Source organism: Anser anser, assembly GCF_964211835.1.
Source record: "Anser anser genome assembly, chromosome: 6".
Classification (NCBI taxonomy): Eukaryota; Metazoa; Chordata; class Aves; order Anseriformes; family Anatidae; genus Anser; species Anser anser.
The window spans coordinates 1180353-1205957 of NC_139726.1; the positions used below are offsets into that span (position 1 = coordinate 1180353).

A 25605-nucleotide genomic window follows, 5' to 3' on the forward strand; every position below is an offset into this window, starting at 1 on the left:
CCAGCAAATCTTATTGCTCTTTGCACTGGCACACTGTATGCCACTCCCAGGAACATATACTCTGGTTGCTCATTTTTTTCTCTTTTAAAAAACAGGGGTAACAATCTTTTCCTGCTGTAATGTCTTGGGGATTAACTCATCCATTTCTAATAAACCATTTGAGCTTCCCAACGGGAAGAGGGACAGAGAAGAGAGGGAGGGTCAGGTGCGATCTCAGCATTTCATTATGTGCTGTTGTGACAAATGCTTATTTTTTTTTAATTTTAGAAGATTTAATAATTTTATTAACTTCGTGATAAATTTGATATTCAGAAAATAAATCCTAAAGAGTAGGGTGAATGGGTGAATCTTGTTTTTCCCACATTGGTGGCAACCTGAAAATCAGAGGGAAAGGAGACAAATGGAGTAGGAACCCAAATGACAGGGTTGGGTATATTTTCTACTCTCTTCAGCTTTTGATTTTTTAAAAATCAAAATATTTCCTGGTCCTAAAGTAAAATGATTTGTTTTATTTCTTCGGTTATACAACTTATTTAAAAAGTGTTTTCATCCTCTTTGGAAATACTCTAGGATATTTTTCAACAAAAGTATCAAGTGAAACTGAAACAAATTTTTATTTGCTTTGAGTTGAGCAAAGCACTTTTGATTCAACAAAAGTAAAATAATCTTCATCTCCTCTTCTCCTCTGTAATTCAATCCATAATTCCTTCCCCTCCAGAATGTAATGCTTGCCTATTTCTAGGTAACTGTGCCTCTTCTTTCATTTGTAAAACGCTGGCAGCCTGTTAAAAGAATTGAGTAGGGCAATGTTACAACCACTGCAGCAACAGGAGCAGCGTGAGGAGCACTGAATGCCACAGGACACAGGTCCTGGGGCACCTTCCTCTGCCTGGCCACCTGTTCTGTGGGTAAGGCAAGTGGCTCCACGGCCCTGTGTTTTCCTCTACTTTTTGCCATGGCTTCTATAAGGAGATAAGGAAATCCCAAAGAAATCAGATCCCAGGCTAAAAGAAATAATCTTGGACTCTTGGCTGGTGGCTCTTAATATATGAAATTTCTCTTATGAAAACACAAGTGAAGCTGTAGCTTCCTCTTTCATAAGGAAAAAAAAACAAAACACAACAATTCCTGACTTTTTTTTTTTTCCAGAAGAAGTTCTAAAAACATTAAACAAATCATGTTGCATTAAGTCACCTTCTTCCCTGTGGCCTCCTGGTTTCTACGGGAGATCGGTCCAGCTGTACTGGCACTAATGGAGCATATGCGTACAGAGACCTGCCCCTCGCAGTGCTGAGTCCGCAGTCCTCATCCTGCCCTTGTTTTCCTGTGCTAGCAACTGTCTCTGACATCTCCCTATCTGAGAGGTAGTTCTAGATGTTATTCAGTGCAAAAGCCTGTTGGATTTTTTTTTTCTTTTTACCTTCACCATGCAAAATTCTCTCTCTGTTGTTTACAAAGTTACAGAAGAAAGGATTTGAAGCTGGAGACTCCAAACTTCCTTGAGAGTTCAGTTCTCGACTTTGTTGATAGGGTGGTTCTCCCCCCCCCCAAAAGAAACCAAACAACACTACCAAACAAACAAAAACAACAAAAACAAACAATCACCCAGGTTTGGTGGCACCAGCGGTGCCACCGCTCTGGTCCTGCCTGCCCGCGGGCTGAGCTGTGCCATGTTCTGCGCGGAAACCATGCGTTCTGCATTTTGCGTCTGCTTTGAACGATGGGGTAATTTGCGCCAAATCTGAGCTTGATGTTAATTTACTTAGCTTTTTCGTTACTAGATTGAGAACTATCTATCAAATTTACATGTCATGAATTTTTGATAAACAGGTTAGGTGTAATGATGTGTAGAACAGGGGGGATGTTCGGAGGGTGCGGTGGGAGGAGCGGCATCTCCGTTGCTTCAGCCACATGAAACACCGAGCCAGGCGCGCCCGTGCAGCTCTCCCCGCTGTGCCTGGGGCTTTGCTGAAGAGCTGGTAACCACAAATCCCTCCCGTGATCGGTTGCAATTCCTTCCGTCTGATTGCAGGAGGAATAGCCCTTACGCTGGGTTAGGATTATGTGATCTGAAAAATGTCAGCCCAGGCTGCCAAGTGATAGCTCGCTTTGGATATCTTCATTTCTAGTTTTCCCAGCTCAAAGATTTTGGCCAGGGTTTTGAAAGGTGCCCAGTACCTACTTTGTGGAAATAGTAGAAGGAAAGGAAAAGAGGTGTGAGACCTGGGGAAAAAAATAAAGAGAGAGGAAAAACTCTCTCTGGGAAACGATTTTTTTTTTTTTTCTGGGCCTGCATGTGTTGAATATTAGATATTGTGAGCTGGACAAGCAGAATTTACAAGTGGCAGTTCACATGTATATACAAAGCATTTGAGCGTCTTCTAAGCAAAGCCATGGAGAAGTGGTTCTCCGTAGTATGAAATAAGGCAGTGTGAGAACCATTAATAGAGCTCTTTAAATTACAAAGTCTCTGCTTTTAACCCATAAATATTTACACTCCACATTTCTTGAAACATCTGTTCTAAATATGCAGACAAGTAGTCCCATAATCATACATATGACACTAATATTTAAACTGATAAAGAGTAATAATTAATGTGAAACTTGCAAGAAATTAACTAGCTCATTTGCATTTTCAGATTGTGCCATTTCGGAAAGTGATAAAGTATGGCTTTTGTTTGTGTACCTCCGACCTCCTGGGCGGGTGGAAGGTTGTCGCGGAGAGCTTTTCTGTGCAGGTTTCACAGTATGAGGGCACCCTCAAGACATTTTCCAGTGTTTAAACAATTTGTGCCTTGCAACCTGTCATTTTGCAAAGCCATTTGGTAAATGAATATTTTTTTCTCCTTTAAAATGTATAAAGTGAAGAAATTTATATGACATAAATTAACTCGCACGTTGACGGGGAGCCGATCTTTACATGCGAGGGACCAGGCAGTGTGTGCTGTAGTGAGGTAGGAGCTGTGCAGGTTTGTTAAAGCACTAAAAAGACATTGTCCTTAATGAATACTAAATTTAATGGGCACATGACAAGTCAGTTACTGTTGCCCTGAGGCGTTCCGAACTTACAGATCCTATTTTTTTTTAATTTGAGAACATTTTAATTTATATGCATACTTGAAATGTTAGGACACACGACATCCTTTTCTAGCTGGTATTCTAATCTCGTGCTGAGGCGCAAAGACAAGCCAGAGACGTGTGCCGGAGTCCAGGTGGCCACACCACCACCACCACCGCAGCAGCAGGGCAGGGCTCTGTGGGCTCAGCCTCGCAGGGCTCCGGCAGCGCCCCGGGGCAGCTGGACCCCGCAGAGCAGCACTGCCTCCTTGCAGGCTCTGCCACCTCCGTTCATCCTCTGCGTGAGCTCCAGCATCCCTGCAGCCTTTCAGAGTGGATTTAGATTTCGGGCAGCTGAGCAGGGATGAAGCACCAGCGGTGGGACTGGTTTGGCAGCAACCAGCTGGAGCTGGTGGGAGGTGATGCATGTGGTGCTCCCCGGCGCCCCGCTGCAGTGGCTGACCACCTGAGGGAACAGGGGAGTTGCTTTGCTTACCTAGAGCAGTCCTGACTCCCTGTGTGTGCCATGCCAGCTCTTGCAAATATGTCAAAAATGCAGCCTGTAGAAAAGGACGTTGAAATGTGTGGTAGCTGCTATCCGATGCACTGCTTATCTCCTGTGTAATCCATGTTACCATAAACGATGCTTTGTGATTTTACAGCTAAAGTTGTGTATGATACTCTCCAGGTAAGGATATATCTGGGTTGGCGCGTAGATTCATAGACCTTATCCTATTTATCTTTGATTTTGGATGCGGCAGCTCAGCTATACTATTTTTTTTTTAATGATAAGTGGTGGCTATTGTAAACAGAAGTACTCAAATCATGGTCTCACTGCACATGTCTTTCATGACTGTGCTGCCACAATAATGAGGAATAGGAGATAATGACTTAAGGAAAAAGTGCTGGATTAAGTGGGATAGTAAATTAGGCATTTATCTCTCTCCATTGGAGGCCTGTTTCCAGTTCCATTTTAGGTCTCAGCTGAGCTCTATTTAAAAGTAAACCACGTCGTATTTCACAAAGCCAACCCACTCCATAGAAATCAGCATATAAGCGCTCACATTAAATTACCATATTACCCAGGAGGTCCAGGTTTTCAGGAAGGTCAGAGTTGAGGTGTATTAGCAAGAAAAAATAAGGTTATACCATTCTATCTTTTAACTAGGCATCTAGAGTATGGAAAATTCCCACTTACCATCTCTATCTCTCACTATCTTTTTTCTCTTTTTTTCTCCTTTTTTTCTTTTCTTTTCTTTTCTTTTCTTTTCTTTTCTTTTCTTTTCTTTTCTTTTCTTTTCTTTTCTTTTCTTTTCTTTTCTTTTCTTTTCTTTTCTTTTCTTTTCTTTTCTTTTCTTTTCTTTTCTTTTCTTTTCTTTTCTTTTCTTTTCTTTTCTTTTCTTTTCTTTTCTTTTCTTTTCTTTTCTTTTCTTTTCTTTTCTTTTCTTTTCTTTTCTTTTCTATTCTTTTCTATTCTTTTCTATTCTTTTCTATTCTTTTCTATTCTTTTCTATTCTTTTCTATTCTTTTCTATTCTTTTCTTTTCTTTTCTTTTCTTTTCTTTTCTTTTCTTTTCTTTTCTTTTCTTTTCTTTTCTTTTCTTTTCTTTTCTTTTCTTTTCTTTTCTTTTCTTTTCTTTTCTTTTCTTTTCTTTTCTTTTCTTTTCTTTTCTTTTCTTTTCTTTTCTTTTCTTTTCTTTTCTTTTCTTTTCTTTTCTTTTCTTTTCTTTTCTTTTCTTTTCTTTTCTTTTCTTTTTCTGGTAACTTCAAGACCATAAGAAAACTACTGTGTACAAAAATCATGCACCTGCAGTTTCCTTTCAAGGGGAAAGGACTGTATGTTATTAAGTTCAATGAAGTGTGTTTGACTATGCATATGCTAGAGTGTTTTACTCAGAAGACTCTGGCAAAGATTATTATTACAGTAGCAAAGTCATAGGACCCTTGCTTTATTTAATTCAGAAGGTTGAGCTACTTAGAGGATGACTTGAGATTGTGTAATGGAGAAGACTGCTGCCTCTTGTGTTATTTGTTGCAAATGTAGAAAGGATTTCTGAGGCAAGAGATGTGGGTAGCTAAAGCTGAATCTCTTCCTGCATATCTCTTCTTCACAAATGTGTCTGGGATTTATTTGCAGTATGATGCCAGTCATAGCAACGTAAGAGCGGAAGGACTGTAATGCCCGGTCTTCTGTTATTTCAAACAGCCACATCGTAGAACTGTGTAAAAATTTACTAGCTCTCTCTCTTGAACTGAGCCTTACTGAAATGCTGTTTCAGAACTTTATTCTGACTGTAGGAAATCATCTTTCATTTAAACCAAAATATTTTAATGACCAGGTTTCTCCAACTTTTCTTATGATAGCAACATTTTTAAAGCTGGATAAATGTTCTTCTTCCTTGCTATTTACTAGCACCTAGTATATTTAAGGAAAAGAAAAAGGAAAATGAAAAGGGAGAGAAAAAGAAGAGGAAGATCACATCCCTTTTCAGTCTTCATTTTGCTCATTAAACTGGCCAAGCTCTTTTACTTCTTTTTGCTTTCTTTTTTCTTTTCTTTCCTGAGCATCTTCATAGTTATCCCATTTAGAATTAATTTTTCCTGATCACTGTGCTTTAGAATTATAGAATCACAGAATCCCAGAACGGCTGAGGTTGGAAGGGACCTCTGAAGACCATCTGGTCCAACCCTCCTGCCAAGCAGGATCTCAGGAGGGTTTTGAGTATCTGCAGAGAAGGAGACTCCGCAACCTCTCTGGGCAACCTTTGCCAGTGCTCTGTCACCTCACAGTAAAGAAGTGCCCATATTCAGCTGGAACCTCCTGTGCTTCAGTTTGTGCCTGTTGCCTCTCATCCTCTTGCTGAGCACAACTGAAAAGAGCCCTCTTCCATCCTCGTGACACCCTCCCCTCAGATAGTTATAGCCATGGATGAGGGCTCCCCTCAGTCTTCTCTTCTCCAGGCTGAACAGGCCCAGCTCTCTCGGCCTGTCCTTGTGTGCCAGGTGCTCCAGTCCCCTCATCGTGTTAGCAGCCCTCCTCTCCAGGTGTAATCTCACACACAATTAGACACCCTCTCCACCGAGTACAGCATTCCTAGTAATGGACAACGACGGTGACTATGTTCTTATGTACATTAGATATGCATTATCTGATAAATCATCTCACATTAACTAAACCTTTAATTGGCAACTGTTTTTATGGGCACGTGACTTTGATCTGTTTTGAAGAAGTGCTGAGCTATCTTTTCTGCAATTTACATTAGTGGAAGCTGGGTTTTGAAGAGGAAATCATAGAAATTCAAGCTGTTTATGAGCAACAGATCTCTATTTTCCCAATCTGTTTCCCATGTTGATTTTCTGATGCCTGTTAGAAGGTCAAATAATCAGCTTTTGGGAAAAAAGAATATCTAGACAACTAGGTTCATAAACATGGCTGATGTAAAACACTTTCTGTTGTCTACTGTTCCATTGAGTTGGAATGAAATTAGGTGGTATTAAACATTATTTGGAAGGGTGGATTTGTCTGTGGATTTGCAGAGGGATTTCATGTTTGTCAGTATTGTTGCAGGATGCTTTTTTTTTGTGCTAGAAGAAGGGTCGACAAATACCTTTAATCGAGGATCTCTTGATGACCATCATGACTTTCTTTTTGAAGGGATCCCGGGCAATGGAGTTTCTTTTCTTTTCAAGCCTCCCACCAGCAGATCAACATTCTGTCCTTGCTCTCCAAAAAAATAGCTGAATACTGACAAGCTTATTTGCAGAGGTTTGTGCTGGAAGTTGATCTCCTAGTTAGTTATCTTGTAGGTCAGAACACCATTAATAAATTGCATTAAGTGTTGAGGCAAAGGTTGGAGAAGGCAGAATCCAGATCAGTATTTTACTTGGTTATAGTATTCAATTAAAATATGTAAAATTATATATTACTGCATGCATATTTTCTGTTTTTCATGATGTTTTCTAAAACAAATTTCCTTTGACTTACAAAAAGTAATGCAGAAACATATTCTCAACTTTATAGTATCAACATCTAAACTCAAGCAGGGTCAGAGGGGCAAACTTTTTAGGTGCTATCAAGACAGAAGCTGATAATCAGGAAAAGACGGCTGATACCATGAAAATATCAATGATTCTAATTGCTGTGAACTCAAGTCCTGACCTTCATTTCTAACAAACTTTGTAGATTAATTCAGACCTGAGTTATTTATATAGCATGATCTGAAAGAGTTTATAACTTTCAATTTCTCAAGGCAAGAATAATATCCTGAACAAAACTTTAACTTAGCAAACAGTTCCTGAACATGGCAATGATAGCAGTGATAGCAGTAACAAGAGTTCTTTTTGTTTGTTTGTTTGGTGTTTTTTTTTTGTTTGTTTGTTTTTGGTTTCTCATAAGCAGAATAAGGTGGGTACTTTCCTGGTCCAAATACAGTGAACAGAGCTGGACTTCCGAGACAGTGCAATTTGTGTTGTCCTCAGCAGCCTCTATTTATCCTATTATCCTTTTCCCTCAAAAGACAATTTCAATATTTTCAGGTTGGTCAAGAGAGCATACGTCCCACATGTGAGAACATGGTTCAATGCCATAGCACGGCACTAGAGCTGGTTGCAGCAGCAACTGAGCTCAGTACAACTGGACTCCTTCCTACATGTTCAAAAAGTTGGACTGAATCTCTGGATGCACATAGCACTTTGATGAATAATACTAATTGAAGCTGTATGTTGGAAGAAGCATATCTGAGTCTGTGCCTTTGCTTTTGCTTAGGAGAGAAGTCCTCTTCTTCTCTTCTAGATTTTCCATTGTCTCAAGACTCGACTAAGTTGCCAATGTGCACTGAAATTCATAAACTGCCTATTTGCCAAGATTTAAATATCTAACCTTTCTGATGGCACTTGGGATTGAACTATGGTTCTTGAGAGAGGTTATTAAGCCACTGTGCCCGTTATGCTTAATTTTTGAGAATAGGAAGTAACGTCTGCACTGTAGCCAGAATTCCTCTCTATGCTCAGCTCAGCATATTTTTTAATGTCAACAATTAAGAATTGCCATTAAAGAGTATCACAATCAAAGAATGTCTGCAATTCAGGACAAATTAATGAGGTACACTAAAACCCCTACCACGTTTTCAAGTTCCTTGAGACAAGCTTTTTTTCCTCTTCTCTAGTAAAGCCACCTGTAACCACTGTAGTTGCTCTTAATGACTTTAAATGAAATTATTCGGGTATTACTGTAAAGCTAAAAAGTATACATAGGTAATATGCTGGCAATATGGATATGGATGCATACATACAGAACACACATGTCCAAACCTGTTAACGTGGTGGCCACGTTACGGACTTTTCATGTGTGACCAGCCAGGTGCACAGAGGATGAGTAGCACTGAAGAGACTACAATGAGGTGGATGCTGATGAAGTATAGCCCACAGAAGCAACTACCTTGGCTGATTCAGCAATCAGAAAATTAAAATCAATTATGGCATCTATGGTAAAATCTTGAGTCAAGTGCAACGCTTTTATTGATTTATGGACAGTCAGGGTATTGCCACTGTAGTCTTCATAGTTCCTGTAAACATTAGGGTCTCTGTGGTCTTGTCTGTAGAACTGAACGTGTGAGGTTTCTCTTTTAGATGACACTTCAGTAATTCAAGTGTAATGCTTAATTCCTATTCTTAAATAAAATAAAATAAAATTCTGGAGTATTTTTGCCATTTTATGTGGAATTCCACATCCACTAGTCCTGAAAACAACATCCAAAAACCTTTTCCTGGTGAAGAGCAGGATTCAGATCCCACTCGCCCTGGGAGGCTGCTAAAGCAACATTTTCTACCTTGAAATATTTTTGTTTCAGGGTAAAACTGTGTCAGCAGAAAAAAAACAAAACACAAACAACAAGATAAAAAACACTGACTGTTTTGCTTGAAAGGTGTGAATAGCATTTTCAAACAGATTTGAAGCAGTTTGTTTTTCAAATTCATGTATACACATTTTGCCTTGCTTTCTGGTTAACACCTTGCAGAATTTTTTATTTCCTTCACATTTGCCTTTGTGTTGCATGTTGCTCAGATCTATGTTTATCTGTTAGGTAAGCATTCCTCTCAGGAGCAAATGATCTCAGGAAAGGAAATAGTATTTTTAGAAAAACTCTTTACTTAATGAATTTCTGTGAAGATTTGCGGCTTGTGCTCCTGAGCTTCTGGTCAGCCTATGGTGGGCTGGAAAGTGGTGGTGCTGAGGCATCTTGGTTCCCTCCTCTAGATCAGGGGAAGGACTGGGGCCTCAGACCTGGCATTTTCATTCCAATTTCTCTTAATTTGGTGAGACAGTGGTGGGTTAAATTGTAAGAATGGACAATTTTAGTGACTGAATAACACACATCTCCAAAAGTGCCTGAAACTCACCAGGAGATGTAATTCATAGCAGCAAAGGAAAGGAGAACTGAGCTGCTGTAGGAAGAGACATTTGAATGAGATTCTTCATATTTCTTTGTGAAATTCTGTGAAACAGCCTGGCTGGAGGCAGGGGCCAAAGGCGTACGCTTCAACTGGTGTTGTCCGAGCACAGGTTTGGAGCAGTGAGCAGGGTGTGCAAACCTCACACCTTTGTTTCTTAAGAGCTCTAAACTTAATAAATGAGAATTGAGGATTTTTTTTTTAATTTGGACATAGAATGGTGGGAAATTGTTGCAGTCTGTTCCCAAAGCTGGCAGACCTGAAGGTTTTGGTGTGAGATGAGGAAATACATGACTTTATCATTAAATAGTTTGGGGAAAAAAAAAAAAAAAAGAAAAAAAAAAAGATTTGTACTTCAGGCTTAAAAATTGTATCTTGTTTTATGTGTGTGTAAAGGGAAGATGTTTTCAGGCTTCCATTTTGCTTTTTTATTTTTTAATTTGCTTTCTAGAAAGCCCTGGCAGCTGGATTGCTCTGATCAATAACATTATAGCATGGTAGCAAGTCGCGGTTCATCTGCAGGTTCAAATCCAGCTCTAGTGAGGTGATCAATAACTTTGTTTATAATGACATCTAGCTGGCAATGTGTGCTTGCTGCTGAAAAGCCGTATCAAAAAAAAGTTGGACTGAGTAATAATGATATTTGAATTACCATATGGGACTGAGCATGGTCTATTCCCATGCAGATTGAGGTAAAATACTGGGACAGAATCGGAAGAAGCACAGGTACGACGGCTTCCTAATACGCTCGAAAATGAAGGGCCTAATTTTGCAACTCTTTCTGATACTTCTGAAGAATGACGTCCCTGTCCTCTTGTGATGACACAGCTGTCCATCCCACTTCCCTGGTGGTTCCATCCATGGGTCACCATCCATGAAGCTTTTTGGTTGCTTCCAGGGGACTTCTACACTATTGTCTATATTATTGTCAAAAGATTTTGCAGCATCCCCATGCACCTTGGTCCTCTCTGTGTTACTGTTCTTGGTCTGCTCCTTCAGTGCTGGATAAAGTCAGTCTCAGCTTAGTCTGGAATATGTCGGCTGCTGGGTCAGGCTTGGAGGCCTTGGACCGCTGCGTGGACAAAATAGTAGCATAAAAAACCTCTTAAAAATAATTTTGACTTGTAACCATTAGAAATCACACAGAAACTTTTAAACAAAACAACGAAAGCAAACCACTGTTAGTTTTTAATTACAATGTGCAATGAAATAATGGCCCAAAAAAGACGCTCCGCGCACTCCAGGCTGATGGGCTGTGGATGTTGCTGGCTGGTTTCCAGCCATTTCTTAACCTCTGGTTGAACACTGGCTGTATCTCTGTAACCTGCGTGGGGTGGGAGGAGGAGAAGGAGGAGGGAAGGGGAAGGAGGAGGAGGAGGTTGATGATGATGAGGAGGAGGAGGACGAGGCCTGTCTCCAGGCCACTTCCATGGGGCGAGGTGCTGCCGTGTGCACCTGGCTGGCTCGTGGCGAGGCTGGAGCAGCAGGGCCGTGTGGAGCCCAGGCCTAATTGTCTGTTTTCGGGGAGTTAGCGTTATTGGCAGCTGCCATTCCTGCACCCGGCCTGCTGTCACCGGCACGGCCGACCCGCCTGCGCTAATTGCGGTGGCCTTTTCATCACGCGAGCTCGCCCGGCTAACCACAAAGAGCTGTCTCGCCGTTAGCGCTCGGTGGGCCGGGCGGCGCGGGTGTGATTGGGCTGTCACATCGCCGCGGCCCGCTCGTGGCCGGCGCGGTTAGCGGAGACCCCGTGCGCCTGGCTTTGCCCCCGCACCCCGTAACCTGGCCGCCCCCCTCGTTTCCGAGGGCGCCGCGGCCTTGCGAAGTTGAGCGGCGCAGCATGGCGGGCAGCCCCTGACAAGAGATCAATACTGTCCTCCCCACGCGCCGGGCGGCTGGTCTGTCAGGGGGATGTGCGCCGTAATTGGATCGGGTGCGGGAGCCATCCCAGCCCGCCGTCAGCGCTGTCACAGCTGTCAGATGTCATCCCTCCCTACAGCTGTCACCGCGGGAGGGCCGGGGCGCCTCCTCCCTCCTCACCCCATGCAAATGTCCACTTAGCGGAGGAATATTGAGGGTATTAGACACTTCTCTATGCCTTTATGCAAAATAAAGATCTGTGTCATCTGCGAATTTCATGGAAATAAGTTGCAATTTATTCACTGTGAGAAAAGTGAAGTGAAGCCTGTAAAAATGAGAAATTATTCGGTTCAGGCTATTAAAAAAAAAAAGATTTTTTTTTGGAGAATAAACAAAATATGCAGATTTTCTTCTGAAGAGTAAAAACTACCAGACAAATATATTTTTATGGGAATGAAAGAGCAATTTTGAGCTAGAATGCACTTTTTTGCAAATATGTCTTCATTTCTAGATGCCCTTCCCGAGAGAGAGCAATATGATTGGAGTAAACTTTGATTTAGAAAAAAAAAAAAATCACTGCAAAATTACTGAGGGATGTGATCTTAATATTTGTTTTTAAGACAAGCAGGTGATGAAGTTTGGGAGGCTTGCTCGTGGTGGAGCCGGGGGCTGCCGGAGGAGGCCAGGCAGACAAGGCTGCACGCACAGACCGCAGAAGGCCCCTGCGTGCGTCCTTGGCTGGAAGGGGAGAGAAGCCCCCGGCCAGGGCAGGGGCTGGCTGCTGCCTGGTGCTCGGCCGTCCGTTGTGCTGGGAAAGTTCTCAGAAGCTGTGCTGGACCAAATGCAAAACACATGCCTGGTTTTGTGTGTCCTCCCCGTCAGTACCCTAACTTGCACACGCACGTGGCATAAAGCAGACCGCTACGGCTAACCTAAAAACATGATGCAGTGAAATAACAGAGACAGTTTGTGTGCTAGGAGTGAAACATGAGCAGTGCTGCGGGTAGGCTGGGCAACGGTCCTGTTACATCGCTGTCCCATAGAACTGATAGTGGTTCGTGATGGTAGAACAGAATCCAGATCTCACGGTGCCGTTAAAGAGAGGAATGAGCTACTATATGGCCTGTTAGGGAGTGAAAATCCAGTGCCCTACTGGTTTATGCTGCCTGGGCGTAGCCTCGGAGCTGCGGGAAGTTCTGGGGCAGCACGGAGCCAGTGCACGAGCGCTCCCAGCCCCTCAAGCCCCTGCCTTGGGAAAGGCGTCAGCCAGGCTTGTGGTTACAGCCCTCACCTGCAACGCAGGAACAGTAACGAAAGAGCAAAGTGGAGAGCAGCTGTGTCCACCAGGGCAAGGGCAGGTCCTCAGGGGAACTTAATGAAGGTGGCCTGAATATTGGCTCTAGAAAGTTGAAATGCAAAATTTCCATCGATTTCCATGGCAGTAATTGTCTTGTTATTTGCACTCTTCGGACAGTTCGGGACTAAGCAGACTTTGCATCACCTTTGCTTTCTTCCAGTGTAGCACTCTTGGAGGCAAGTAGGAGATCCTGGCTGGTGGCGGGGGGAGCCCGCAGCGCTGGCAGGACGGCCCCGTGGAGCAGTTCCCTTCCTGGGGCACTTCGTCCCCACGTGCGGGTGTGCCAGCTTGTGCGCAGCTGTAGTGACAAAGGAAGTGCTGCTTTTTTTTTTTTTTCCCTTCTTTTTTTTTTTTTTTTCCTTTTAAACGTGGTTTATGGCTAATTACATCAGAGATCCAAAACAGTCCTTCTTACATTTGCATTAATAAGGTGTATCACATGATCCATACTGAAGTAGGAGTATACATCAAAGGTAGATTAAAGGTTGGTTAGGCATCAAACTATGTTCTATATGTAAATTTATAGCAATGATGTGCTGTGGAAAGATAGCTTACCCTCTATTTCTGTGCTACTAAATAAAATTAAAAATTCACAACTCTGGTTTATGGGATTTTAAATGAATTTGATCTCTCTTTTGGGCAGGGCAAATAAGTGTTTTGTGATGTATTATTTTACAAAAAAAAAAAAAAAGACCATCGTTCTGGCTCATTTAATTTTGCGAGTGAATGATCTAAGATTAACTACAGACTAGTCAGTGCAGTTTAAAAGCTGAAAGCAATTTTCAGCCATAGATGGTAATGCCACATTTAGTCCACAACCGAATGACTCTAAATGACTAAGCTGCAAGGTCTTTGTATATGACCACAGGGCCTGATAAAGCCATAGGAACACAGTAAAAGCACAAAAATAGTTCCAATTTATTTGGTGCCATCACCTTAATGAGATTAATACAGACGTGTTCATGTGCCTAATTGGTGATTTTGTTTTAACTGGTAATGAAGGATTAAATCTTCAGGCAACAGGCTACTTGCAGGAAAGGGGATTTGAGAAAAAGTTTTTAATTATAAACGGCAGCTAGTGAAATATACCACTACAAAGTTAACAATGCATCTTTAATAAAATATAAATATGTCACAGTTGTCAGTTCACTGTTTGCCTGAATAGTTTTAGAGAGCATTTCTTTGGAAGAAGTGGTAAATACAGTCTTCTGTCATCGGCATCTTTTGGTAACAGCAAATGTAAAAGCCAGGCATGTAGTGTGCTCTGCTTCCAAATCTTGGCATCTGGAAAACCCACAACGCCCATGGATTCAAAGAATTTCTGCAGATCCTCTTATATTCCTTAGACCTTACATTTGTGAGCAGAGTTTGGGGAGAAATCAGCACCCAGGGCTGAATTCCTCTGTGCCCTGCCTGGCCAGGCTCCTCTGACAAACAGCCGCACCAGAGGGTGAACTTCACCCCTCCGCGGCAGCGAGCGCTGCCCTTCGGAGTCCGGTTGTGACCATTTAAATGCTAACACTATTAAATATGCTGCCAAAACACAAACACCCTGCCTAAGTCATTAGAATGTAATTATGAGGGGGCAGCTGAGCCTGTTTTGAGTTTTGACTCAGAGGAATCCTGCAAAAGAAACCAGTGCATAAAAACCCAAACCACCCACCCAAGCCTCCTCCTAGCTCTCAGGCCCACTGGTGGCCTGCTGAAAGAAAATAACTTGTTCTGTCTTTTAAAACGGCTCTTTGCAGTCATTTGATTAAAAGTTGTTTTGTTTTGTACATTTCATGGATGTATAGCGTGGATCAAATCGCGATGCTCTTTTTAAGTTGAATTTGCGATGGAGACAATGACAAAAAGGTCTTTAACATATTTGAGGTAGAGTATCCTTACATTTTTAAAGCGTTTGTTACTTCAGATAGCATTTAATTAAAGTGGCTTGCATCAAGCAAATGGTAAAAAAGCAGATTTGGGATTTGTCCTGGCAAAAGAGCAGGTGTCTCACCATGTTTTATCGCCTCTCCTCTGTTATTTGTGAGAGCAAGAGGCATTGTGCGTTTTCCACAGTTTTGTTTTACCACCGGCAGAGCTGGGAACAAAAGATCCCCCAGCCCAAACCAACCACCACACCACCAAAAAATGCCAAACCCCACCAGCGCAGTGTAGGGCAAAACAAAGCCTGCCCACGTCCTCCACCTGCTCGCAGGCTGCGCGGACTTTGACGGTACGTTACAAAGTGCTTTCAAAGGGCTCTGGGTAGCGGTAGCGCACACTGCGAGGAGCTACCTTCCCGGGGAATGAAGACAGAAATATATTTTACATTTCTTTTCAGATTGAACTTTAAGACATCTCGAGTGCTTTTGCAATAATTCAAACATCACAGCCCAAATGGCAACACGCCTTGCTCGGTTCCAGTTGCGTGGAGCCGCAGCGCGGGGCTGCGCGGGGAGGCGGTGGCACCCACGCGGGCGCCGCTCCGCGCTCTGCCTGCAGCGTGTCAAGCCATTATACCGGGGACCAGAATGTCACACCGGTCTCAATGGTTCGTCAGCTGAAGGATATGGTTAACAAATGTAAAACCAAACTTCAGAGGAGCTGCTTTTCTGTGCTAAGTGATCTGTATTCCCTCTGAATTTACTTTCCCCTAACCCCGTGAAATTAACAGTACTTTCTGACATTCGACCCCCTGACCTCACATATAATAAGAATTTAAAAAGCACCATGCATGAGTGTGTCTGTGTAATGCAAAACTGGAAAAAATGACCATGTCACAGTTTTATTATACAAAACCTTCTCAATCTCCATTGCATGCTTCATATATGAGTGCTCAGTTTAAAGTTATTATAAAGAAAAACACAGTTTTAACAGTAATAATTCACTGCTCGTGACTTTTATAGACAATAAATTGTAGCAAATACATATTGCTGCAAAAAAAAAAAGCATTGTACTCCATTAATGCAGATATTTACCAAGATAAGTGCTAAAAATAGTCGGTGGGAAGAGGAGGGTGGTTGAAAGGAAGCTGCTTCTGGGGGGCTGGTTGCCAAGGGTGCAAGTGCATGCACAATGTGTAGGTCTCGGGGTTTAAGAGGCAGAAGCAGAAAAGTGTTATGTGGAAATGATTTTGCAGTTATCAGGCTCAGGGGATGACAGCATACAAGAGTAAGAACAAGGTGCTATGTGGCTTTTTCTTCACTGTGAAGTAAAGATTGGCAGCTGGAAGTAAGGCTTACAGGCAGACCTGCACACAGGACCTCTTCACCCAGGACTCATAATCACTACTCAAAGGAAAACGCATTTACCAGTAAAAAGCGGCTGTAGCCATCAGAAGTGTGCTTAAAACACCACTTAAATATCACTTTATACGCTATTACTTGCAAACTGTGGCTTGGTATTAAATTATACTTGCATAGGCTTTTGCTTAGGTGCTGATAATGCTTTTGAGGTTGCATTGGTGAAGAAGAATTTAGGCTGCTTTACAAGAGACGTGACTTGAATATCCCACGGTGCTGACAGTGACAGGGTGAAAAATTGCAGAACTGTACTTTCTTTCCCCATATAGATTGTAATTTTAATTGTCATTGTGGCCCTTCTGTTTTAATTATGGGACTTCTTTGATATATACCAGGACATCGTATTGAATGAAAATATGGTGCTATAATAGTCTCTTTATAATTAATGACCACATGTAGATCTTGGTGCATAAAAGGAAAGGAATAAATGAACAATTTATTTAACTAGGTTTTGGATTTCTTTCTGTCTTCCAGTGAATATAAAATGATCCTGGGGCTTCTGAGGCTGTTTGATGTAAGAACTGCACTGAATATCTAATAAAATTACATTGGTGTAGATTACAAAACATATTAGGTGGTTTTACTTAAAAATGGTCCCATTACAGATGGTAAATTTCTCCTATTTACCGTGTTAGCCTCCCTTGATTGTAGGTTTTGAAACAAACGATCATTTTTTAGTTCATTTGCAGAGGTGTTTAAAAAAAATTAAAACAGATTTTACTCACGAAGCCAGCAGTTTTGCAGGTGAGAGCTTGTGTGAACTGTAGGTAATATCTCCTCTGGAAGGTGATTTGTATACGTATTGCGCACTGCAAATAGCCGTTCCTCCCCCTAACTTTTGCTTTCAAAATATGATGGATTTATGTTCTATTAATTTCTGGTTGAAGAGCTCATTCTGTGTGTCCAATCCTAAGCAGGAGCAGTTGTAGGAAACACAATAAAAATATAAATGACCGGTAGCTTAGGGTTTTACATAGTCTGGGGAGGAGGAAAAAAAATTAGAAGCGTACAGAGAATGCCATGCCAACCCACAGCTAGCACTTGCAGGTTTTTACCATATAGGAAGACTCAGACTTGCAAATCCAACGGACTGATATACATTTCAGGAGAGTACAAACCTCTATGGATTTCTGAAAAGCAGACATATTTGTCCAGTGTCTGTCACTGTAAAACTAGAAAATATACCCTGACAAGCTTCTGCTAATTTTATTGTGGTGTGGAGTACTGTGCATACATCCTGCGCAGTATGACTGCAGTTCAATTGCAGAGCACGATAAAATTGGATCGGCAGAGACAGGGACTACCCTGGGGTCAGCTGCGACCATGCCACTTCGATGTGATGTCTAGTTGGGGTGATGGTGTGTAAATAAACGTGGAGAATTGCAAATCTTGTCATGGCCACGCAGAACAGCTCAAGCATTTAAAGATGGTTGCCCGCAAACCTAACTGGAAGGTGGTTGCTCTGTGTGGTGGCTGAAGAAAAACTCCATTCTTCGCCGTAGTCTTCTCCTTCTTGACATATCTGAGAGCACTGACCCAGCACTTTATTGCTGAAGGGATTAATCACTAAATTGTTTTTCATTTTAGTGGAAAGCAAAGAAACTAACTAACCGCATTCTAATATTGTTCTTTTAAAGCCGAGCTGCTCTGATGCTGAAAAATGCTCTGTATTTATTTTATCTAACTTGATTTATTTGTTTTTGTTGTTGTTGTTATTCTTTTTTTTTTTTTTTTTAATATGAGGTGAGGAATCTTTATGTCCTACTGTTTAATGAATTTAGGCACATTAAAGTTCCATGAGGTCTTTTCATTATTATGAACTTTACTAATGTTAGAAAATAAAATATTATAGAATTCACATTTTCTGATTATGCATCTAATTTTATTTAAATACTACTTACAATGATCATTAAAATATACTTAAATTTTGCTACCTTCGACCAATAAGATTTATTTTTACCAGTTTTACATTTACACATATCTGTTTTTCTGTTACTTTTCCCACATGACAATTACCTTTCATTACAAATTTATAAAATCATTTACATTTTAGCAGTTTAAATGTTTCTGCTGACATTTTGTAACTATTACCCTCTTCTAGAATGGCATATGTTCAGGCAGTTAATAAAAAATTAAATGGAATAGCACTAGACAAGGTGAAGCTTTGTATCAGAGTGTTCTGCACATTTCTGAAAATACCATCTTTGTGTTGCAAACTGTGAAGTGAGGTTAGGGCTATGCCAATATGTGTATTTGTCATAACTGTCACAGAGTCCATGAACTAGCCAATCATTCCGCTCTTAATTAGACAGTTACATTTTGCTTTTTAGAAAGCATCCTCACGTAAAATGGTGTCTGAGATTCAAGAAAGGTGCTTGGAGCAAAGGGGGCAGAGAATACCAGCATCACAACACTTTTTATCTGCAAGAAGCAGAGTTTTTAACTGCTGCGTGACTTCTAAATGAGGTATATAAATTGTGTACCATTAGAAATCCTCTCTGGCTGCACAGAGGAAATGTCGCCTGGACTTCCTGGAGAAGAAGGCAACAGGACTGCCTGGGTGTAGGATATTTAGGTGCATGCTGCCTGTGCAGTAAAATAAATCAGAATGTCCACCGGAAAAAAAAAATAAAGGAAAAAAAGTGTGTCATTAGCTTACTTAGAGATTGTTAAGCATCTGAAGGCTGCACTTGGGTCATTTGTGCTGGTATTAGGCTAGAAGGGCTTGTTTGCATAAAGCCGTGGCTCTTATCAAGCACAGTTTCTCAGTCTCATAAATCTGTCCTGACTTCGTAAAGATATTTACAGCACATTCCACTAAATATGGGTTCTGCAGCCAGACTTAGGTTAAAGAAAGCAAAAATTATTAGCAGAACTAATGCTGACTGCCTGCTATATTTCTGTCTCCTTTCTTACTTTTCTTTTTTTCTCCTTACCCTATTTCAGTGGGTATTTGGGAATACACACACACATATATATGTATATATATAAACAAGACCAACCCCAAAGAAAACGCAGTTGCAATTCTTCGTGTATGACTGGATATGTTGTTTGCAGCCATATCATACACCTATGTGTGAACACTAAGTTCACAAAGACAAAGATCCTTTTTAAAAACAAACGTTGATTTACGCTGCTAGAAGGCAGGGTTTGTCTGGTAAGTGCTGGCTGTCCAGGAGGGATTATTAGTGTTTGCCACTAAATTTACCTTGGGATATGACTGTGATAAATTCCTGGCTCCTTATTTAAGCAAAGAAGCACTATATGGGATTCAGAATAAAAGAAGGCTCCAAGCAGAAATTCGGTTTCCTCCCTGGTAAGGGCACCTCTGCTTTGTTTTCCAGCACGGAAGCTGCGGCGCTGTATTAAATGCTTCCTGCAGCCCAGGGTCCCCCAGCGTGCCTGGCTCGGGGCAGATTATTCGCTGTGGGATAGCTCGAAATAAGCTGTTGATAGTCGTCAAAACCCTGACAGTTGAGCAGCAAACGCTGTCGATAGCCAGACAAAGAGTTCTTTGTGGAGTTCCCAAAGTGTAACCGAAGTGGGGGATTTTCAGCTTGTGCTCTAACAGTGGAGATTTTGTGATGCATGGCAAAACTTTAAAGAACAGAAGAGATAGAAAACAATTTGGGGTAACTTGCACAGTTCATCCTATTTTAAATCTTTATTCAATAGGCATATCCTAGAAGTTTTAACAGTCATAGCAGATTAACCTTGCCTGTGCTTTTTGAGGCTAGTCAACTGATGAATTTACATGCGGCCGGATGAAAATGCTATTTGGAGAGAGATTGAGAGTTTATTTGATTAAATCCCTTTCTCCAATACCTTGACCTCTTTCTTGTGAAATAATCAGAACTGTTTAGCAAGAATATTCTGGCATTAATAATGAATTGCTTTTGAGCAGGTTTCTCCTGCTCTGCAACATACCCACTGGCGCCTGAGCTTTTGGGGGGACGTGGGGATTGTGCCGAGTGCTCTGTGTGCAGCCAGCGCCGCTCGGAACACGCTGAACCAACACCTTTCAGTTTGCCTTTGGAAACGTGCGATCTGACCGGCAATTTGCAAGTCAATCTATTTTCGGAGGGTGCGTTCTCGCGGCACGTGTGCCAGTAACTATTGTGTTTGGTGACCGGCTGGGGAAAATGAAGACAGAGCAGCACGGGCTGCGTCCCGTCCGGGTGGCTTGCAGGGCTGCGGGTACAGAAGGCAGCGTGCCCGCAGCATGGCAGGCGGCAGCGCTCGGCACGCGGCACCGCGAGGCGACCCAGTTTGTTGGGTTTAACTCCGCTGCTGACTCCGGCTCTGCACTTTATCCTGCGCCGTGTCTGCAGCAGTTTGAATGTGCCTTCTGCCCAAACTTCGCTCCGAGTGCGCATTATTTGAATACTAATCAGCTTTGTATTTGTTATTTTGAAAAGAGCATTTGTCACTCATGATCACAGAGTGTATTTGAAGCCAAATTGATGACTTTATAGTATTACTTGACTTTAAGGTAATGAGATCACATGCGAGTCTTAAAAGGTACGGTGCTGTTGCCTGTGTACATTTGTGCTGAGATACTTGAGCCGCACACAAGTTGTTATAATAGCTCTATAAGATACCTTCCTACATTGTCAGCCGTGATAAGGCTACACTATCTTGTCTCCCAACTAAATTAAGCTTCATTATAATTTGTTTCTTAATAACATGCACTTCACTGTAATATGTAAAATGCTTGGCTTTCACGAACACCTCTATGGAAAAGCTGTACAGTATCTCATTTGCATTTAGCAATTATATTATATTATAATATATTAAGCTGCAGAAAACCTAATCTAACATCATAATTTAAAATCATAATTTACACTACTTTACAAGGAGCATACAAGGCGGGTTACAATAACACATTGCCTTTCCATATCGGCCAATAAAATTATTTACTCATCTATTATTTAGTTTTCCAAAATGTTCTATATAAATTTTATTCATAAAATTCAGGGAGCCCTTACGGCAGAACTCCGTCAGCCTGCCCCAAACCGCCCAAATATACTAACGTACTGTTTACTGAAATTTAATGACTGGTGCTCCTTTTAATAACTGTTTGGGTTGAACGTTTGAATTAAAGGGGGTGTGGTTTAGGAAAAGAAAGGTTGTTTGAGGAAGGTTTATCCAGATAGCCCATGCTGCTAAAATCTGATGAAATGAGGAAGGATCCATTTTTAAAAGCCTTTATCCAGGTTGTGACACAGCATTTGATGAATCATTTAATATGCGACACGTGATGCAGAGAGTCAACAAATGGCTCCTGTTGCAGTCTTTGTTTGTAGCGCGGTTCGACTTGGTCTCAGACAAACTTCAGCAAGCATCAGATGTGAGCCCCTCCCCGCACCCCTGGTCGCTCCAGCATTTTGAACAAGCTTTTATCTGATAGGTATTACTGTTTAAATCTCGCATTAAGAATCTAGTGCTAAAAGGAATATGGGCTACTCAGCAACTGATTTACCAGTTAGTGGTTTAATTCTAATAAAGCATCTGGCTTAAATTTATTACTTGGGGTACCAATGTTTTTTTATCTGCCTATATATTAAACGCGCCTACTGAGTTGGCACTGCAGATGCAAGCAAGGTGCCTGCCTCGAGTGCATCTGGTCTCCATCTCTTATATTGCAAGGAGTACTGTGCCGATCACCAGCACTGTGACATTACCTCCGTCTCGATTGCCTCTGTGAAATACCACGAGCCCCCGGGACGCTGTGCACGAGGTGGTGCTCCCAGCCCCGAGGAGAAGCTGCTGCACACATGGGTGCATCACATCACGTTGGCCACGCAGGGATTTCCTGTCACCCGTCCCGATTTCTCCATCCGAGAGGAGGGACACCAGGGATATGCCACGTGCTCTCCTGCCGCGCCGCGGGGCCTGGCAGTGGACTGGGGTCTCGCCTGGCCACCGGTCACCCACCGAGGGGGGCTCGTCCAGGCTGCCTGGCCACCAAGGGGCACGGCGTGGCTGTCAGCTCTGCTCTGAAACCAGGTCTTGGTGAAAATGCTAAGTGATGATAGGCTGGAAAAAAGGGAAGAGGAAAAGCGGTTTTGCCGTTAATAGTAGAAATTAAACAAATGCTCTCATCCCTCCTTACCCAGGCCCTGCAGACCAGTGTTTTGGCGTGGATGTGTCACGTCAATGTATTAGATGCAGAGCCCAGAAAATGCCTGAAAATGAGAGAGCCTTAAATCTAACCGTTATTTTTAATTTAAAAACAAACGAGGGCAGCGTTGGTTGGCACTGGTAAGAGATCCCCCCTCCCAGGGGTGCTGATCCACTGATGGTTTATGCTCTTTGCAGGAGTGTCTGCTCACTTCCAGTGCAGAGTTAGGGCTTTGTTATCCAGGATATGAGGGCTTATGATTAATAATAATAATCATAAAATAAAACAAAATAAAACAGTACAAGAGTTTGGGAATAAGCCGTGTGTTAGGAAAAGAGTTTTGGACACAGGTCTCACGTTCAGTAGAAGTGCCTTTGTACCTGTAAGTGCATGGTCCAGACCCAGAGCAGATGGTGGGTACTCTGCCAGTGAATGATGCCTATGGTGTCTGCTGTGCTTTACATAAACAAAAATACTTTGCATACTTTAATTAAACTGTATGCTGAATCATTTTGCGCAGTGATATTAATGCTCCAGTGTATGACATTAGTGTACATTCCTTGTTGAGAATATTAATGATGTCATTGTGCACTTGCAAGGATATTGGCAGTTTATGTGATAATTGTATAATTTTTAAAAATAGAAATTGCCCCAGATAGGTTGGGGTGCAAAAGCTCCAAGATTTATTTCGTACCTCTGTGAGCAGCATCTTATTTGGTATGACCGTCTCCATAATCGGGGTTTCACTAAAGCATGCATCTTGAATTTTGGGTGACTGGAAGAGGTCACTGCTTCTCCAAGGAATCGCAGAAATCATGGGATGGCCTGGGTTGGAAGGGACCTCAAAGATCATCCAGCTCCAACCCCCGGCCAAATGAAACTAGTAGGTTCTGCCTTCCCAGAAGGCAGATTGTGGAGGATCCAACTACAGAGCTAACGTGGTTTAGATCTTGGTAGAAAAGACCATCATCCTTCTCTGAAGCTTTCCAAATTCACATTCACATATTTATTTACACTTCAGCTACACAAACTGTGAAGGCAAATCGCTAACTGCAGCTCACCTTATCTTTAGCCCTTTTCTCTGACCTAACTTCTCCAGAATATTCTGGCCCTTCTTATTGTTCAAGGTGGCTGTGACAGACAATATGGGAGAAGGCCCATTGGTTCACTCTCCTCATCCTCCTGTGTACGTTATTCTTTGTACTCTGCTATTCTGATTTTGCATTTTTTTTCCTTGTCGTTCAAATACAATAATCTTTCTCTTTCTAGTTTTGTCACAGACTTGCCTTTCATTGTTGGTTTTTTCTTGCTTTCCTTTACCCAAATATTGCTTTTTGAGATTTCTTCTGTGTGTCACCACACAGCCCATTCACATTCGTCTCTTTGGCCTTTCACGTGCTTTTATGCACAGCCTCTGTGCATCCTGGAAACCTGCCTTTCAATTCCCATGAACTCTTGGAGCAAGACCAAAGTTCAGTTTTATCTTCCAAAGGATGAAATGGGGACAAAGTCTGAGACTTTGCTAAATCCTAAGCCAGCTTCTTACCACCTGGCAAGAAGAAATGAGATGCAATTTTTCCACCTCACGCTTCCAAGCTTCATCTTGCACTGAATCCCAATTGCAATCTGCGGTTCGCTCTACATTCTTAGCGAAGGCAGCAAACAACATCATTTCCATAGAAAGCCTATGCTCTGTGATGTCCCAGTGAAGGCTCCAATATAAATGGTGTGTGAACACAAATCAACACCTACTTTTAAAATTTTTAATGGTTTCCACTGTTGCATGTTCAAAATCACAACTGGTGTTAAGCTTTGGCGTGTATTCTGCATTGTTGCTATATTATGATGAAGAATAAGCAATAGATTGGGAAATAAATGTGTGTAAAAATAATAAATCCAGGAATTACACGTGCAACTGATACAGAATATTAACCTTTCAAAAGCAGTGAATGCACAGAGGAAAGTCAGTGCAGTTGTTCAGTTCAGCCTGTGATACTGTGTGATAAGTTAGCCAATGAAGCCAAAGCATGAAAAGATAAGTTACAGTATCTCCTGGCGTGAATATATAATGAACATTTACCCTTGACTTCAAAAATGTTACAAATCAGGTTGCTTTTCTCAGGCTTATGCCTATATTTTGGAACATTGTTCCCTGAAATCAAAGGTGTCCTTTGTTCCTGTGCGTGACTCTGAACCCTGGAGCTGACTTGTAGAGTCTATAGACTGCTTCAGACTTCAGTAGGTTGACTTCCAGCCCGAGCAAAGCCCTAGGTGAAAAGTCCTTGAACTTTCTATTCATTGTCTGTCTTCTTCTTTATTACGTTTAAATTGATTGACTCTGCAATCCCATTATAAGTATAATATTTCCCAAGTTATTTAGCTGTGCTCTATTTTTGCTGGAGACCTGTAATATCTTGAGCACTCATTTCTGACAGATCTACTTCTCTGTTGACGTTTCTTGTCTGAGGTATTTCAGGACATGTGTGTGAAGTTTTCCCTGATAAATGCCTTTGTTTTGGGAAACCTGTTTCACGCATGTACTTACAACATTATAAAAGTCAGCTAAAAATAAATAAATAAATAAATAAATATATAAAGAGCGAGATAAGAGGCATCTGAGTAATCCATTGAGGTAAAAAATAACTCTCATGTCTATTTTTTTAAATCGTTGTGATCTCCAGAACAAATGTTTTCTTATATAAAGGTACAGTAACAAAACATAAAAGTGCCCCTTTTGTCTTTCCCTTGGTTCTCTGAGTATATGTTTTAATGCTGACCCTCCAGACAAGACACAGACAATAACCAGGTATGGCAGAGAAACTCTTCCCTTCTGCTGGCTGTGCGGGCATCTCTCCGTTCCTTTCTGTGCAGATCCTCACATCTCGGTGACAGCTGATGTTAACAACACAAAAATGCGCACTCAGAAGTGATTAATCACACTATGCTTTAAAAAGTGGTTGAGGTATTTTAGTTACTTTCTACAAATTCAGCTCTTGCTTGCCTCTCCGAGCTTTCAGCATCCTTCTGGCCCTCGTGCCTCTGGCATTCCCTCCATGTGGGCTGGGGAGGTGCTGCCAGGAGGAAGGGGCGGGTTCACAATTTGGTTTTGATCCCTCACAAAGGAAGGGGAGGGAAATAAATTAAACAGATATGGAATTTCCTTTTACCAGTGTACGGCGCTCTACAGCAAACTGTGGTTTTCTCTGCAGTTACTCCTTTTGATTTGGGGCCATGCTGATGGGTTTAAAGACAATACCATCCCACTTTATTTATTCACATACCTCTGAGCATAGTTAACATATGCATGATATATATTCGGGGCACACATGTAATACGTATGTGTGCACACCTGGCTGTGTAAACAGCAGCACGGGTTGTACGGGAGGGCTGCTCAATGCCCTGGTGTGCACAGAGACATCACTGACCTCTTTGAAGGATACACGCGTTACTATTTCATTTAGCATGGAA

General features: G+C 41.8%; 1 protein-coding gene across 1 annotated transcript in view; it reads left to right on the plus strand.

The window, feature by feature from the left end:
* Positions 1 to 25605, plus strand: part of LOC310901687 (uncharacterized protein) — a 134414-nt gene that overhangs the window by 69322 nt on the left and 39487 nt on the right. The gene's annotated exons all lie outside the window — the stretch shown is intronic.